This window comes from Eschscholzia californica, unplaced genomic scaffold (genome assembly GCF_041429995.1).
Source record: "Eschscholzia californica isolate CP2 unplaced genomic scaffold, dmEscCali1.0.p SCAF_1, whole genome shotgun sequence".
In the NCBI taxonomy this organism is placed as follows: Eukaryota; Viridiplantae; Streptophyta; class Magnoliopsida; order Ranunculales; family Papaveraceae; genus Eschscholzia; species Eschscholzia californica.
The window spans coordinates 58166711-58184763 of record NW_028238198.1 but is presented as its reverse complement, the minus strand read 5'-3'; the positions used below and the strand labels follow the sequence as shown (position 1 = coordinate 58184763).

Below are 18053 nucleotides of genomic sequence, written 5' to 3'. Positions count from 1 at the left end.
CAGTTTCCTGCCTGACCTCCTATTTTAGCTAAAATACCCTTATGCCCCCTTTTCCCGTTATCTTTAACTTTCCGTTACTCTCTCTCTCCTCCATCTCATTTTCTCTCTTTGCCACATCATTTGAGCACGCCACATCATCGTCTTCACCGGTAGGGGTCGCCGGCCAGCCAAATTTCCGGTCGGCGACCTTCAAACATAAAAAAAAGTTTTTTTTCCCTCTCTCTAATTTTTTTTCCCTTTCTCTCTCTAGATCTGGTTCATGGACCTTCAATGAAGGTTTGTTCGGCTGGAACAGACCCTCATTGAAGGTCTGTTCGTCTGAACAAATGAAGGTCTGTTCGAATCAGACCTAGATCTGGTTCATGGTGAACCAGATCTAGAGAGAGAAAGGGTAAATTTTTTTTTTTATGTTTAAAGGTCGCCGGCAGGAAATTTGGTCGGACGGCGACCCCTGCCGGTGAAGACGATGATGTGGCGTGTTCAAATGATGTGGCAGAGAGAGAAAATGAAATGGAAGAGAGAGAGTAACGGAAAGTTAAAGATAACGGAAAAAAGGGGCCATATGGATATTTTTGCTAAAGTAGGGGGCCAGGTAGGAAGCTGGTCACAAAGTTGGGGGCCATTTGGGAAATAACCCTAAGAAAACCCCCTTACTACCAAATTAAGAAAAATCCTTTAGGTTTAACTTAACCATAACAAAAAACCCCTTTCAGGTTCAAACCTATAACTAGACGCAAATTTGAAGATGATATCAGCACGATTACAACTATCCTCACTATGAAGTTTACCTGTCAACTGAATTTACCTAATTCACTAAAACTACACAACTATAAGGCGACCAAGAACTGAGTTACCAAACCCTGGAATCAGCAAAAACACTCAAAATCCAACAGAACTAGAAACAAATAAATAAAATCATCACTAGAACCCTAGTAAAGAAGCATATAGGTATAAAAACCCCATGAAAGTAACTTACAATGTGAATATCTTGGAAACCAGAGAGAGCAAGAGTCTTGAGTAACCCAAAAATGAATTGGGATTACTTTTGTTTTGGAAGAAGATGGAAGAAGGCAACGAAGGGGAACATCACCCACATTAAAAATCGGTAATTATAGAGCACTCGGTTCAATGGCCATTGACCCGAGTCAATAAAATTTTTGGATGCTAATAGCCTTTTGGCTCGGTGCCTTTAGAAGCACCCCTTTATATATTAATGGTCAGGTTTGACAGATTAAATAGGTGTCACGGACATGAATTTTGGGTAATAGGACAACAGTGAGGAGATCTAGGAGATGCTTTGGGATCTTAATAAGGGACTGGGTCTGTCTTATACTGATACGGGTAAAGTAGGAGGGCGATACATATTTATTTAAAAGCATCACTACTCTCTAATAAAATTAAAGCCTGCCAATGGATATTCGTATCCGTGTTTGATTTTTAAAAAAGATCTAAAATTTTGGATATCGGAGACGGATTCGGACATTTCCTATTGGATATTTGTTTATTGCATACGAATTCGGATACACCAATGCCAGGTCCGATAAATATTCATATCAAATAAGTAATATATAACAATATAAATTTTATTGATAATAATATAGAAAGTGGGTGGTTGAGATTTATCATTTAGATCTAATGGTTAAAAACTTAGTAATACATTTTTTAATTTCGGATATTACCTGATATCCGTTACAGCTATCGGAGTAAGATTCAGACAGTAATACATAATATTCGTCGGATAATTATCGAATACCTGATGCAGATATACCTATATCCGATTTAATAAGCTACCGTTTACTGTTTTACTCTCCACTGCACTTTTAGTCGAGCTTATGTCTAGCAATTTGTATGTCTTTTCACTAGACAGTCCAGGATTTCAATCTCATAATTCCAAACAAAAACACCCTTCAAAAACAACTAGTCTCCCAAAGAACCTAGATAAAAAGTATTGAAGTCAAGTTGCCTTAAAGTAGGGCAACACAATTATATTTATAGCATATACAAAATGTGTACAATTTCAAAGTAACCTTTTTACATAATTAAAAGTAAATATAATAAAAAAAAATATTTTCTATTAACACCCCCCCAAACCGATCCGCGTTAAATTAGAGAGAGCTTGAATTTGAGATCTTGGAACCTTGAAAAAGATAGCACTTCGGTAAAAAGATCTGTTATCTGAGATTCTCCTGGTAAATAATGGACTCGTAATTTCCCGTTTTGTTCACGTATAGAATGAAAATCTATTGCAGCCTGACGCGTTCGAGAGTGTAGAATTGGGTTTACTGCGAAGTATGTAGTGCTAATATTGTAACAGTAGATAATTGGAGATGTTGATGATTTGAAGCCTAATTGATTTAATAAATTTTGTAACCAAATTATATCAACACTTGTGTGGGCAACAACTCGGTACTCAGCCTTTGTGGATGATCTAGCCACAGTGGATTTGAGTCTTGGAGGTCCACATAATAAGATTTGGTCCAAAAAAACACATGACTCTGTTGTGGACCGTCGATCATCAGGAGAACCGACCCACTTAGCATCGGAATAGCCCAATAATTGTAGGTCAGTGGCTGGCCGGAGTCGGAGTCCAGTTGTGATTGTCCCTTTGAGGTAAAGAAGTATGCGTTTGGTAGCTTCCCAGTGAATAATAGTAGGATGATGCATAAACTTAGAGACTTGATTCACACAGTAGGAAATATCTGGCCATGTTAGAGTGGGATATTGTAATGCACCGACAAGACTTCGAAATTCTTGGGGATTAGGGAGAGGATCCCCATCAAATTTTGATAGCTTCTTACTAGTGAGCACCGCTGTGGTAACTGGTTTTGATTCCAAATGGCCAAATCATTTTAACAGATCCAAAGTGTACTTTTGATGTGTTAGAAGAAGAGACGAATTATCTCTAATAGCTTTCATGCCCAAAAAGTAACTTAGATCGCCCATATCAGAGATTTGAAACTTATCTTTCAAATTGAAAACAAGATTTTCCAGATCAAAGGTGGATGACCCTGTTACAGTGATGTCGTCCACATAAAGTAATAAAATTGTGATACCTGATGAAGTATTATGATAGAACATTGAAGGATCAGAGACAGAATTGAAACAAACAGGTGCTAAAACGATGACGCCAGGCTCTGGGAGCCTGTTTAAGTCCATATAGTGCTTTATTTAATTTGCAAACATGATCAGGAAACTGAGACTCTTCGAACCCTTTCGGTTGAGTCATGAAAACTAATTCTTGTACGTCACCATTGAGAAAAGCATTTCTGACATCGAATTGTCTGATTAACCATTTTCCAGTAACAGCCAAGGATAAAACTGTCTGAATAGTAGTCAGACGAACAATATGGTTGAATGTCTCCGCGTAGTCTATTCCAGGTTGTTGGGTGTAGCCTCTAGCTACTAACCGAGCCTTGTATCTTTCGATCGAATCATCAGATCGTTGTTAAACACGAAAAACCCACTTACAATCAACAAGATTCATATTAGGGTCTTTAGGGACTAATGTCCATGTATTATTTTTAAGACGAGCTGTAAGCTTTTCGACCATTGTTATTCTCCATTAATTATGCCTCGACGCTTGAAGATATGTAGTGGGTTCTTCAAGCATTAAAGCATTAGGATAGATAATAAATAAGAAGAAGAGTTAATGTTGGTATAAAGAACTTTTGGTTTTCTAGTACCATCTCTACTATGAGTAAGCATTGGATGACAAGAAACAATGGGGAGGGATGATTGAGGATTGGAAGCATTTTGAGTTGAGGTAGCAGGAGATGAAGAAGGAGATTCAAACGAGAGAGAGTTACTGGTAGGAGAAGAAGACGCGTTTTCTGAAGGATTACTAGATGAGTTTGTGCCTGTAGTGACCATCTGGGGAGAAGAGTCAGATAGATGGGGTAAAACACGTGACACATGTGGGACCACAGAGACAGATGGATATAAATAAGGGGAAAGAGTAGATGGACGATTGAGATGAGATGTTTTAGAAGTAACGCGTGGAGCTGAAAAAACGCGTGGAGGTGGAGAGACACAAGCCTCGTGAAGAGGAGATGGACGACCAAGATTAGAGGAGGTAGAGTTAACGCGTTGAGGACTATTAATGCGTGGAGGAATAAAAACGCATGTAGCGTCAGAGGATGAAAAAGATGGGACAGGTGGGATAGAATTAAGAGATGAGATTATTACAATGGAGTGGGTAGTGTTTCAGGGGGGGGGAGTTTCATTGATAAATTTGAAGAGATCTTGAGAGTGAAGAATGGGAAGAAGCTGGCTGCGCCAGAGGAGATAGTTGCAGTTATCCAGACGAATTTAAATGAGATTACAAATGTTAGTAAGAGAGGGTAAAGTGGAGATCGAGCTGGTGAAATGTTGGGGGTTAGAGATGATAGTAGGTGAAGAAAGTTGGGGTGTTGAATCCGCTATTGAAGGAGAGAAGGTCGGCACAGAAAATCATGGAGGGAAGGAATTTTTCAGGAAGAATAAGTCTACACATACCGTTTTAGAGGATTGCCAATTGAACCTTTCAGCTGAGTTGGACAAAAAGACAAATTACTTTTGCTGGGTAAGTTGAGTAAAAAATAGGAGAGAGAAAAGTAACTTCACCGTTAACTTTGAGCCGTCCAGCTTCGCCGTTAAGATATATAGGTGTGGAAACACAGTGAAGGAAGCCGAGAAGTACAAACCTCATCCGCTCCAAATGAAAGAAGTGGGAATTCTGAAGAAGATGAATCTAAAGAAGAAACACAGTGAAGATTATAGTTCTAGAATTTGTTCTTCTTTTTACTGGGGGATTGTACAAAATTGAGGGAAATTAGATTGAAATGAAGAAGGGAAGAATAAAGATTTGTTTATGATAGAGGATCTAGGGTTAGAGATTTCGAGAGAAGGGGATGTATAATTTAGATTCAAGATTATACAGTAGTGCTAATAAGACAGAATCACATGCTAAGACAGAATCGCATGTTGTTTTTCCGTCATCATCTTCTTCTTCCAGGATTGTACCACTGCAAATGGTTGTAAAAGGAAGTAACCAATTCTTGAATAGTGCTGATAAGACAGAATCACATGCTAAGCAAGTTGAAATTTTGAAGGGTTCTTCTTTTTTGGTAGTTCCTGCAAATTTTGAAGATTTTCAAGAATTACATGATCATCTTTACATGACTATGGATTTTGATGATTTTTCATACTCCGTACACCCAAGGTAGGGTAGTCATGGTTGGATTTGGATGTGTGATTTTGTCACAAAAATCTTAAACCTAGGGTTTTGATTTGTGCAACTTCAATATTGTGCTAATTTTGTTATTAAGAGATGTTAATGCTTTGCCACCTATAGAACTTAACCGAAAATGTGACATCCCATGTTTTCAAGGTTAATTGAAGGAATATTTGATATTCGGGTCAAGTCAAAAGAAGGGCTAAACGACAAAGAGGACAAACTAGGGAGTATTTTGTAATCTGGCCAAAATCAGGGACTTAGTTGAAAATTCGGCTGGTTAAGGGAAGTTTGAAAAGTCAAGCCAACACATGGTGGCGTTGCATGCAAGTTGACGTGTGGGGGGGGGGGGGGGGGGGGTTAATTGAATTCTCAAATTCAATTTTGAAATTGGATTATATCATTATTTAAATGGTTTTAAAATGAATTGATGTATTCAAATGAAGGTTTAGTGCATGGGTGACACGTGATGGGGTTGAAATGTTTATCCACCAAGAGACCCACTTACTTTTGCTGTTTAAAACAAAGGAATTAGGTTCATCCAATTTCATCCATTGAGAACCGAGAGTTGATAGGTGGTTTGGTGGTTTTAATGGTTCAATTTAAACGGTTGATTTCTTCGCGAGTTTTTGTCGGAATTCAACGAAACTTGTTCCAGGTAATTGTATTCAACTTGTTCTACATATCCATCCGTTTAGAATTTTCAATTTCGTCCGAATTTGATGGTTTTATGATGGTTATTTCGATAACTGTATAGTTGTACTAATTTCATTTGGGATCGAAATTTGGAGCTATTTAGACGATTATTATTCGATTTCTTCTAATGATTTATGTTCAGGATCATGTTTAGAATGTTATGGACTATTTTGGGGTGACCATATATAGACGGGGTGCTGCCGAATTATTTTACGGCTTGAATTTCAGATTTGAACTAGTCTTGGGAATAAATTGGAATAGTGATGGTTACTCGAATTTTGTCGTAATTCATATGAATGGACTTGGTTATGAAAGTTAGAGATCGATTCGACAGATACTTGAAGTCTTCCGAATTTAGCGAATTTGCTTTTAAGTTTTCATGGTTTTGTTTTAATGATTCTTTTTATTTACGAAGGTTCTTAGTATAAGAACCCAATGCTTCTATTTGATTTTTGGTTATTCTTCCTTATCCCAGAGTATGCGAATGAGGAGGAATAAGGTCGTCTGGTAGGCGGGAGTCTTTGGTGATGCAAGGACTGAGGTAGGGGTTCTGAATCCTTTATCCAGCATGGTTTTATAGATAATGAATATGCTAGATTCTATAGTTATATATGCGCCATTATAACTAGAGTTTAGGTAGCATGAAACTCGATTTATGTGATGAACTGAAATATGCTTGAAATGTTTTGATGCGATATGAGAAATGTTTTCGAACTGATTTTACGATGATTGTGAACTACTGGGATTTTCTTGTATGTACCCGACTGCGGATTATGTCAACCTACGGGTACGTAGCCATTGAGGGTAGGATGACATGTGGACACGGTTGAGATCCGTGTGAGACCGGTGAGGTGGACGACACTAGTCATGAGACCTGTGGGAGTAGAGTGCTTCACTTGCTGGCCATTGGTGCTCGTGCCTCCAGTTCGAGGCTCAGGGACGTACTCCTGACCGCTCGTCTGGGAGGTGACATTGATTGGGAATCCCTCTGCTTTGTGTGTGATATGGCTATTGGTTGTTCCACTTCCGTGTTTGATAAGATAATGAATTGAATATGAATATTGGTTTTGATATACGAATGAAACTGATTTTGAAAGATCGCATTAGATGCATGACAGGGTACCGAAGAGAATGAGGTTCAGGTCCTTCCATGGGTATTGGGGGACGGCTCTCTTATTCGAACTCGGTGATCAAAAACTTATTTAGATACTTAAGGTATATATGTATCATGAGGTAAACTCTTCAATGATTGCGGAGTCCCTTAGTGGGAGAGGGACTTACCGGCTAGGGGTAAGTCTCTTTCTCGAGGAGACGTAGTGCATTAGCTAGTGCCATAAATGGGCTGGTACTATCTAACGCACTCTAGGCTCTCCTGAGGAACTCTCCTCTTATTGGGAGCGCACCATGGGTGGGCAGCTAATCACTGCTATTGCTTGCTAGATTAAGGAAAATGGTTTTCTATATAATATATATGGTAACTGGTTTGATAACTCGTTTTGTCATGATGTTTACAACTTATTAAATGAACCTTTGAAAACGTGATGGGTTTTGGATTGGTCTTCTACCAGAATAACTCGTGTCGGTGAGTATTCTGACCCCCTACCAGTTGTCAGTGTGCAGGTTCTTGGTTGTAGCCTCGAGGCGGAGTGTGTATTCCAGCCGGTGATCTTGTCTGACGAGGCTAGTGGAGTTATGTTGTTTTATATGATTTTTTCGTTATTTTCAAGTTATGTATTTATCGCAGAAACCAAACTCTAATATGTATATACGTAAAACTTAGAGTTGTATATAAGTTGTATCGGCGTTTTATGAGGCGTTTGTACGTTTGTGGTTCGGGTTTCGACCCGAAACTGAGTTGAGTTTGTTTAGCTTCCGCTTAATAGTTTATTCTTGTTTATGCGAATGTATGGTTTGCATGACAGGTTTTGCAGGTGCGACCGGTTCGATTTACAGAGGAGACTCTGCCGGATTTTAGTCTCTTCTGTGAATTACCGGGGCGTGGTCGTGTCTATTTTGGGACACGGGGCGTCACAGAAAAGCTGGACGACCAAAGTTAACTTGAAGAGAGAGAAATCCATTCCTCAACTTACACAGCAAAAATAATTTGTCTTTTTGTCCAAGTCAGCTAAACGGTTCAATTGGTTGTCCTCTAAAACGGTTTGTGTAGACTTATTGTTTCAGGAATTAGATTAGCTCTTGATACCATGAAAAGTGTTGAAGTCAATATGCCCTAAAGTAAGACAACACAATTATATTTATAGAATATACAGAATGTGTATAATTACCATACTAACCTTTTACATAATTAAAAATAAATATAATAAAGAATATTTTGTAAATATATTTATCCGTATATCATAATCTAATCTTGTTTTTAATCCGATTATGATGACACAAAATTCTATATATGAACATATATAACTCCATTAGATTCAAAGAGATGATGGAAAAAATAAACGGAAGCGCACCTTTTGGTCCATAGCCTTAAGTGATTGACTTGATTGGGATGATGATCTCCCATTTGGTTCTCCTCCTCCTCCATGTAATCTCTCTTGTGATGATGAAGGGATGTCACACTCAAACCAAAGTTAGAGAGATTAAGAAGAAGCCCAAATGGAGACCATAACCCCTATTTATAGACTTTTATTTCTAATTTGGCCCCTCATCAAATTAGAAATCACCTAATTGTCTCTACACGTTTATTCCATGACACTTTGATACCTTAAGTCAATAGTTAACTGTATTAGATCACTATTTGACTTGACCATACCTTAAGATAGCCATACACACACTTTTACATATGTGAGCCCACATATGTTGGATTTTTCCAACAATCTCCCACTTGGGCCACATATGTTATCTAGAAATGTGTACATCCTTATGAGCTCAAAATGCACTATCATATTTTAGGTATCCCAAACAATCTGGTCCATTAGTTGTGCTAGTATGGGATTAAAGGGACTTTCGTAACATTCAATCGTCACTAAATCCATCAGTAGTCACACATACCAACATAACCAAATGACATAGATCAATCATGGACGCGTAGCATGGAAATTACATGCAATGTGATCTTACCTTCCAACTGGTCCTACCGTAACTTTAGTGAGATCAATCTTAACACAATAGGACAGAGTGTAAATTAGTTTTAATACTTTATTTCTGCAGAAATACCAAATACCAAAACATAGAGCAATGTCTGAATAACACCAAACCATATTTGTACAAACTCCCACTAAACCTTATTACCATATAGTGATATAACACCAATGAGAACAATGTTCTCATTATTCGATGTTAATCCCTTAGTTAGAGGATCCGCAATAATGGAGTTTGTCTTAATATGCTCTCTAAGAAACCCACTTTGTGTCATTTCTTTCACAACCGAGAACTTTATGTCGTAGCTCTCATTGTTGCTGATATGAAAAAATTGCAATGTTATTGTCACAATATAACTTCGTTGGTATTTTAATACCCCAGAATGACCTTTTAGTGACAAAACATTGCAAACCTAATCCGTAGTTGGATGCCTTATAAGTTGCTACAAATTCTATCACATGACAAAATAAGCTATGAATGTTTATAAACACTCATCCTAACATAGCTCTTTCAGCAAATAGACGAATGTAGCTTTATACTAATTTTGCAATTATTTGCATCCACTATAGTCGGAATCAAATGCTTTATGATCTCCAGAGGATCCTGTTGGAAAAATGGCTTTTAAGTTGAAATGGAAGGTGGAAAAATAATCGATGAATAAATTAAAGTTGATCACTAGACTTCAAAGCTCGATAATATCGATTCTTTTAGACAGTAATTCGCCCCCTTCTGGTATGAAACCACAAGTACACAACGGGTCAGGAATTATGCCTTCAGGATACGATGAAGCCCTTCAACAACTGCTTGGTTCAAAGTATGTACGCTTTGACCAAGACCGAGAACACTCTGTGTTAATTAACTGATAAATGCCAACAACCGACTTCGAATTCACCAAAAGCCTTTATAAATGAAATACCCAAAAAATGCACATTCACCAAAAGCCTTTATAAATGAAAATACCCCAAAAATGCACCTTCACTGTTTTGGGTGTTTAATTATGAAATGACAAAAAAATAGAAAATAGAGATTCAGAGAGAATAAGAGTATTTCGTGTGATGTCAATCCAGAATGGGAGCCAACTTATGTATAGATACTCTAGAGATGCCTCTTAATGGGAGCATCCTTTCACATGGGATTTGTCCTTTTAATGAAAGGATATGTCACTCCAATACAAGCCGGTATTACACCCATACCACTTGCTTGTTTATGCATACGGAATTTTGAAAATCTCCAACATTCCCCAACCATTTTAAAAAAAACTCGAAAAGTTATACCCGAACCAACAAAATGTAAAAAGAAAAAAAAACCAAAACAAAATAAAGGAGAAGACGATTTTGGTATTATCGTAGAAACTTGTACATAAATGATAGGTATCTTATGGATTTGAACCTTCACTTAGTGCAAACAACTCAAAGCTTTATCAGAATGCTATGGTGAACGTATCTTGAACCAAGAATCCTTAAATGATAAAACCGGAGTCATCGCACATACTCGTTTCAGAGGACAGAGTGTTCATACTCCGCACGTTAATGGCCATGTGCAATATCCCTTTCGTGAGTCTTCTTCAGAAAACGGTCTTATTTTCTTAAGAAACGACCTGATTTCCATACTCACTAAGGTAAATCCACTTGAGGTGTTTCCGCGAGGCACCACTTAAAAATTAGGACTTATTAAGGATTATCATCCATCCTTTATCTTGCAGAAAACCAATACTAGCTCAGAAATGGGAAAAATATAAAATGCTAGTATTCCATAATCGCGAAAGCTTTAACTTGTTAGTACCCGTTGAACTTTGTCTATCTATTTCAAGACATAAGTTGGGTTTCCGTTAAAGGCGATCAACCTTCATTCATAAACCTTAGCTCATTTCTTTGTTCTTTAGAGATACGTTCTCTAGATAACTTTGAAATCTTTAGAGAATATTTGTCTAGATAACAACAACATTAGAAAATATTTCTCTAGATACAAAAATTGACTTCATACAATCAACCGTATCTTTACATGAACAATAATTGACGACACCTGTTTTGGCTAAAACATTTTATGAGTAATATTTTCTCAACCGTCTACTATTTGTCATCATGCAGCTTACCCAAAATATTCATCACTGAGCTTCTTTCTAGCGCACATGACTAGAGAAATCAAATAAGTCAATTTAGTGAAATTATATCACCACTTGTTTCTCGGATGCCCAAGACAACAACATCTCACAACATGAGGATCTATGTATGGACCCAAGATGAATCCACCAACTTGTGTAATTTTATTCTCTTAATACAATGTGATATTCTTTTAAAAAAAAAATATCATGTCACTTGAAAATAAATAGTCCAGAAGAACCATAATCGTACTCTTACGCAATATAATTTTCATTATATTCTTCACTCAAGAATATTATTATCCATTTCTTAGATTTTTTTCATTCTAAGATCACCATTAACTTTTTCATCATGTCAAAGTTAGAAGTTACTATTCATTTCTTCCACGAAAATGAATTATAGTTTGACGAACATTATTAACCACTTGTTAAATATCTAATGCTACAAAATAATGTTCGTTGTTCCGTAAACTTGAATTTCTCAAATGCATAGCATCTTCTAAATCTTAGTTAGAAGGTTTTACATGTTCATAGATGACAAAATGATGTACTCATAACATGAAGTAAAATACTTTTGTCTTCCGGAATTGTGCAAATATAACTCACACATAAGATGTACCTCGTGTACCAAGAGATCATATTTCACTCTCTCGTAAATGGATCAAGTGCACTTTCACCTAAGGCAACGAACAACGTTACCAAAATCACCTTTCTCTAAGGCTCATAAATACCTCTTCAAGTGGGTAACCACTTGGATTCCAAAACCAAATAGTTCTTACGAGCAAATAAAATGCACCAACACTAATATGTTAAGGGTTTCATGGTGTAACCACAAAATCACAATCAACCTTTACTATGTATTATGGCTAAAAGATATTATAACATATCATGATTAATAAAATATCTCAAATAATCAGACACCTAAAGCAATTACTGTTGTGTGTGGTTTGTCTCACTTACATCTCTTACTTGTCAAACAAAATAATTATTTTCAGTTAAACCACAAGAGACAACTAAATAATTAATAACTTTCCACTATTCATCTTATCATGTATAAGTGAACAAGTCAGTCTTGTCAGCATGTAATAAATCATCCGGTCAAAATAAAGTTGATAATCTTAGGCAACAACTTATTAACCGTAGTGATGTTTTACGATAGTCAACATCTAAACCGTCTGAATATGTTAAAAGAACAAACTATAGATAATATGTAATATGTATGTATCTAAATACGTGGTGCACACGCATGCTTGTGTTCTTGTATAATAAAAATTCACATATGCTATCAGGAGACGACTAACTTGAAACATCGCATGATATCAAACTACTTCATTTTATCACATAAAATTATGCATCAAATTTAACTGAAATACTTACAGGTGTTCCGCTTATTTTATTCACTGAGTTCACGTGATCATATGGCAAGATATTAATTGAAATAACTCCATTTCAACTACAGAATTTACTGTCTAAAAATTGTTGGAAAAAATGTCTTTTTAAGTTGAAATGGAAGGTGGAAAAATAATCGATGAATAAATTAAAGTTGATCACTAGACTTCAAAGCTCGATAATATCGATTCTTTTAGACAGTAATTCGCCCCCTTCTGGTATGAAACCACGAGTACACAACGGGTCAGGAATTATGCCTTCAGGATACGATGAAGCCCTTCAACAACTGCTTGGTTCAAAGTATGTACGCTTTGACCAAGACCGAGAACACTCTGTGTTAATTAACTGATAAATGCCAACAACCGACTTCGAATTCACCAAAAGCCTTTATAAATGAAATACCCAAAAAATGCACATTCACCAAAAGCCTTTATAAATGAAAATACCCCAAAAATGCACCTTCACTGTTTTGGGTGTTTAATTATGAAATGACAAAAAAATAGAAAATAGAGATTCAGAGAGAATAAGAGTATTTCGTGTGATGTCAATCCAGAATGGGAGCCAACTTATGTATAGATACTCTAGAGATGCCTCTTAATGGGAGCATCCTTTCACATGGGATTTGTCCTTTTAATGAAAGGATATGTCACTCCAATACAAGCCGGTATTACACCCATACCACTTGCTTGTTTATGCATATGGAATTTTGAAAATCTCCAACAGATCCGACTTTTGATGTGAGCATAAAATCCTTAATTCTCTGTAAATAACAAAACTCATTTTGTCTACTTTTAATAGTTTGTATCATAATTAACTGCAAGACAAGCTAATACATATTACGTATGCATTTCTTTAACTTTAATATCGCTTTAGAGCGTTGATTTAAGACAAAATTTATCTCTATTGCCGACAAAGATGTCTCCTAGGTTAGTGTATGTCAAACTATATCTTTTCCAAGCTTTTCTGTAGCACTTCTAGGGTAATCTAAGAAAATCTCTAGAATGACTTTGGTGTATCTAGATCGCTAATACATATGTAACCAAACCCAAACCATTTTGAATTCTTTGGTACAGAATTCAACATTACATGCCACATTTCCATATTTGGTAGCTAAATCCAGAAACATTCGCTTACTCCCACTTAAATCGCGATACTTACAATTTTCAATATCTGTCCCAAAACTAAATGAGACTACAATTTGATGAAACTTGTAGTACTACTTGCACGAAGCTTGCTTGAGTCCATATATAGATTTATTTAATTTGCAAACTAAATTCTTTGTGTGTCTAAACACAAACTTTTATGGTTGCACCTATATCGTCTCGTCAATGTCTCCATTGAGAAACGCCGTTTTAACATCTATCAGATGTCGCTCAACACCGAAATGTGCAACAAGTGTCATAATAGTGTTAAAAGAGTCTTTCAAATAAACTGAAGAGAAAGTCTCTTTATAGTCCACACCTTCCTTTTAAGTGAAGCCTTTAGCCACGAGATGGACCTTATATCTTTCCACATTACCTTTCGAATCTCTTTTGGTTTAAGAATTCATTTGTAACTAATGGGTTTCTTACCATCAGGAAATGGGACAAGATGGAAAAACTTGATTGTCTTGCATAGATTTGTACACTTCATTCATGGCGTTGATCCATTTTTCAGAATTAGAATCCTGCATGACTTGATAAAAGTTGATTGGATCATCTTTCGTCAACCCACAAATGTCATAATGTTCTTCGAGATATACTATGTAATCACTTGAAATAGCATTTCTCCTCTCTCTACTGGCCATCCCCTTAACGGCACTTCCTATTGAGGTTGTTGAGTTTGTTCTTCAGAAATAATTTCCTGTACTTGAGTAGGAAGTTGTACAATATTGTCTTCTAAGGGTTCCAAATCTCCTTCTTCGACAATTGTACGCATAAAAATTGGTTTATTGCCAGAAGTAGTGGTAGGGATCATAAATGATTCCTCCTCAAAGACAATGTCTCTAACCTTATTTCTTCCCCGAAACTCAATATCCTAAAAAATATTGCAGTTCAAAAAAATAGACATTCTTGTGGGACCATAAACTTTAAACCCTTGAATCTTTGCGAGACCAATAAATTAGTTGCATGCTTTCTAGAGTCAAATTATCCTTTTATTCAATTTATAAGACCTACATTTAATCCCCTCAGATGAACTACTCTAAATGTTTATTCGATTTATAAGACCTACATTAATCTAAGTGTTTTTGAGTTAATGGCCCACGGTAAATGAGTTTTATCCCCAGCCCAAAACACAAATAAGAACCCAGTCCAATGGACAATTTTTTGTTGGGCCCGAGATAACAAGTACAAAAAAAAGTGTCTTTCTATCCTACTACCATTAATACCTTTTTTCTTCATTTTCATTACTTCTCTCTCTAAAAAATTTTCAGAGATCTCTTCTTTCTCTCTCTAGGAAATTTCAAAAACTCTCTTTTTTTTCTCCCTAAGGAAATTTCTTGAACAAATTTGGTGAAGAATTATTGGAATGGTTTAGTGTTTTGGAGAATTCAGATTCGGTTTGATTTCTTGAATAAATTTGGTGAAAGTTTGGTGAAAGTTTAATGGTGAAGAAATATTTTGGAAAAACCAGATCTGCAAATATTTTGGAATGGTTTAGGGTTTTGGAGAAGACAAATTCGGTGAAGAAATATTGGTGAAAGTTTAATGGTGAAGAAATTGGAATGATGTGATTTCTTGAACAAATTTGGTGAAAGTTTAATAGTGAAGATATATTTTGGAAAAATCAGATCTGGAAATATTTTGGAATGGTTTAGCGTTTTGGAGTAGTCAGATTCGATTTCAAATTTAATGGAGAAGAACTCTTTTTCTTGAACAGAGATTGATGGGTTTTAGAGAAACTATATCCAGATTTGACGAGATATAAAGCAACAAATCTGGATCTAAAGCAACTATATCCGGATTTGGCGAGATCTCCCAGTTATCTTAGATATTGTACCATTTTTTCTTATATTTAACGTCATAGATATATGTTTACATGTTGAAATGTAATGTACATTCCTCAGTTCCCGCTACATTTTATCATTCCCAATCAATTCCCACGTTTCCTTGTTTTGTGGAAGTTTATTGTACATTTTATAGTTTCCTAGATTCAGAAAATCATGTATTTTTAAATCCGATCGAAGATATGTTAGTTTGGTCTACTATTTATGATCAAACTTGGGTTTATTTGTAAGAGGTTTCTAAGATATGTTATTTTGATTTGTATGTCTATCTCTCTCTTTCTCTTTACACAATCTTAATCTAAATGGGAAACTATATCCGGATTTAACGAGATCTAAAACAACAAATCTGGATCTAAAGCAACTATATCCGGATTTGGCGAGATCTCCCATTTCTCTTAGATATTGTACCATTTCTTGTTACATTTAACGTCATAGATATACCTTTACGTGTTGAAATGTAGTGTACATTCCTCAGTTCCCGCTACATATGGAGTTATCCTTAACTTGATCTGCTTTGACTATTTTATTTTTTTACTATAAAATTCCCGAGGCACCGGAAAATTTCCGGTGCAAAAAATATTCCCGGTACACAAGTAAATTCCCAGTAGCTAACATCTTAAAGTTTCCTTCAGATGTTTTTTTCCGGTGCAAAAAATATTCCCGGTACACAAGTAAATTCCCAGTAGCTAACATCTTAAAGTTTCCTTCGGATGTTTTTCTAGTGTCTAGTACATAACCAAATGGCTAGTACATAAAATAATTTCCGTGCACAAGAAAATTTCCAGTACAAAAAATGTCTATTTTTTTTTTCTCTATACACAAGAAAATTCCCAATACAAAAGTGTCTAGTACATAACCAAATGGCTAGGACATAAAACAATTCCCAGTACAGAAGAAAATTCACGGTACAAAAGTGTCTAGTACAATGGCTAGTACATAAAACAATTCTCGGTACACAAGAAAATTCTCAGTACAAAAGTGTAGCACATAACAAAATGGCTGGTACATAAAACAATTCCCGGTACATAAGAAAACTCTCAATACAAAACTGTCTCGTACATAACCAAATGGCTAGTACATAAAACAATTTAAACAAGAAAATTCCCGGTACACAAGAAAATTCTCAGTATAAAAGTGTCATGGTACACAAAAAAATGTATAGTACATAACCTCTTGTTTTAAAAAAATGTACAATACAAAAAATCTAAACAAATGTCCAAAATATAAGGAGATAGAGTTATAGAGAAAAAAAATAGTTAAAAAAAGAAAAAATATTTTTAGATAGAGAAAGTGTAAAATAAAATGAAAGTATTTGGGAAAATAAAGTATTTGATTCAAAAGGTAAAAACTCCAGAGAGAATAATGATAAAGAGGGAAGGAAAATCTCGAGATAAATCTAAAATTTGAAAATAAAATCTATCCAGAAAAAACTTTAAGATTTATAAAAAAAAACTACCGGAAAAGAGATAAATTTAGTAAATTTATAAGAGAAGTTAGGGAGAGAGATAAATAAGGAGAAAAATCTGGACTGATAAAGTAGTTATAGAAAGAGAAAATTTAGTAGAGAGATAATTTATGAGAGAGAAATAAAATAATTAGAGAGAGAATCTGTGAGAGAGAAATAAGGAGAGAGAAATAAAATTGAGAAGAGATAAAGGAAAGATAGGACACATGTCACGTTTGAATTAAAAGAATGTGGGTGAGTACGGGATTGCCTGAATGGCATTTCCTGTAATTTTGTGAAAAATTGGGCCTAAACTAAACTCCTGACCCCCTCCTGATAGGCTGGACCTGCTTCCTATTGCTTCACTGCAGTGGAGCGGGTCCCTATTTTGTCCCAGGGATTGGGCTTTTTGCCAAACCCCCCTTAATCTAATGTAATCGAACAATGTAATCACACTAATTAGGCCGGCTAAAATTATTTTATTTTTGTGATATTAACATGAACACGAAGATCGATCAAAATCAATTGCACCAACACAAATAAATTATGATTTTCCTTAACAATACTACATCTCTTATGATGATTACGAAAATCATAATAATCTCAAAAAAATCTTTTGAAATTTAAACCCTAAATTTCTTTTATCCAAAATAATTTCTACTCGACTTTATCATGATTTCGAAGACTAAAATAACCACAAGTTCTTCCAAAATCATAACCTTTAATTTCCAAAATTGAACCTTAATATATTCAAATGAACATATAAAATTCTAAAGAATCCATAGAAACATCTCAATGAACATAAAATGGAGTGGCTCTGATACCACTTGTTAGTAAATTTATCCGTATATCATAATCTAATCTTGTTTTTAATCCGATTATGATGAAACAAAATTCTATATATGTACTTGTATATATAACTCCATTAGATTCAAAGAGATGATGGAAAAAATAAACCGAAGCGTACCTTTTGGTCCATAGCCTTAAGACCATGTTTGGCGCGCGGGAATGGAATGTGATTCCTGGGAATCACATTCTCGTAACGTGATTTCTGGGAATCAGATTACTGTAGTTTGATGTTTGGTTTGACCAGGAATGGGAAATTTGATTCCTCACATATTTCTAATTA

At 35.6% G+C, this 18053-nt stretch overlaps 1 long non-coding RNA gene across 1 annotated transcript; it reads left to right on the top strand.

The window, feature by feature from the left end:
• Positions 1-5727: 5727 nt before the first annotated feature.
• Positions 5728-7788, top strand: LOC147567824 (uncharacterized). The gene is made up of 3 exons (XR_015230878.1): positions 5728-5870; positions 6384-6449; positions 7515-7788. It is a non-coding gene; the product is annotated as an uncharacterized LOC147567824 (long non-coding RNA).
• Positions 7789-18053: the final 10265 nt, after the last annotated feature.